The sequence below is a fragment of the Pygoscelis adeliae genome, unplaced genomic scaffold (assembly GCF_000699105.1).
Source record: "Pygoscelis adeliae isolate BGI_AS28 unplaced genomic scaffold, ASM69910v1 Scaffold106, whole genome shotgun sequence".
NCBI classification, from domain to species: domain Eukaryota; kingdom Metazoa; phylum Chordata; class Aves; order Sphenisciformes; family Spheniscidae; genus Pygoscelis; species Pygoscelis adeliae.
Window position 1 is genome coordinate 4,766,889 of NW_008824939.1, and position 679 is coordinate 4,767,567.

Sequence of the window (679 nt, forward strand, 5' to 3'; positions counted from 1 at the left end):
ACTTGTGAACAGTGTTTTCTTTGTGAATTATTTAGTGCAGTACTGTATTTCCTGGCATGCATCCAAGTAAACAAAAATGTGTAAACAGAACTTTGAAATTAATTTTTCATTTATTATTATTCATCACAACATACAGAATGAATATCCTATTTATTTTCCATAACCTATGCTTTTTGCATAAAAAGCTAGGGTTATGGAGAAGTAATTAGTAAGGCATATGAGAGTCACTTAAGTAAACTCTTTGCATTTATCAGGTAATAGGGTTTTTTTCTGGTGTACATCTATTTCTTAATTTTTGGAACAGGAACTTTTTGAAAAACCTGCATATATTCTTATTCTTTTGTTTTAGTATAGCTAATTATATGTAACAATCTTAATGTCATTTCATAAGCAGAAACCTTAAATGAGGATGTGACGAATCAGATGAATGGAGCTCAGTCTTTTTGCTCAGGCAAGACATTATGGATGTGGGCATTAGCCTTTATTGGTCAAGTGATCAGGTGTCTTCATAAATATTTGTTCCCTGTTATCTGAATATACTTATGTGCTGTCACACATCCAGAATTACTACCTAGTTTGTAATCAGATGTACCTGGGGCTTCAGTGATCTAATCTGGTCTGTGTGTCCCCCCTGTGGAAAGCACCTGGGTCATATGACAGGCGGGGGACAGTTGTGGCA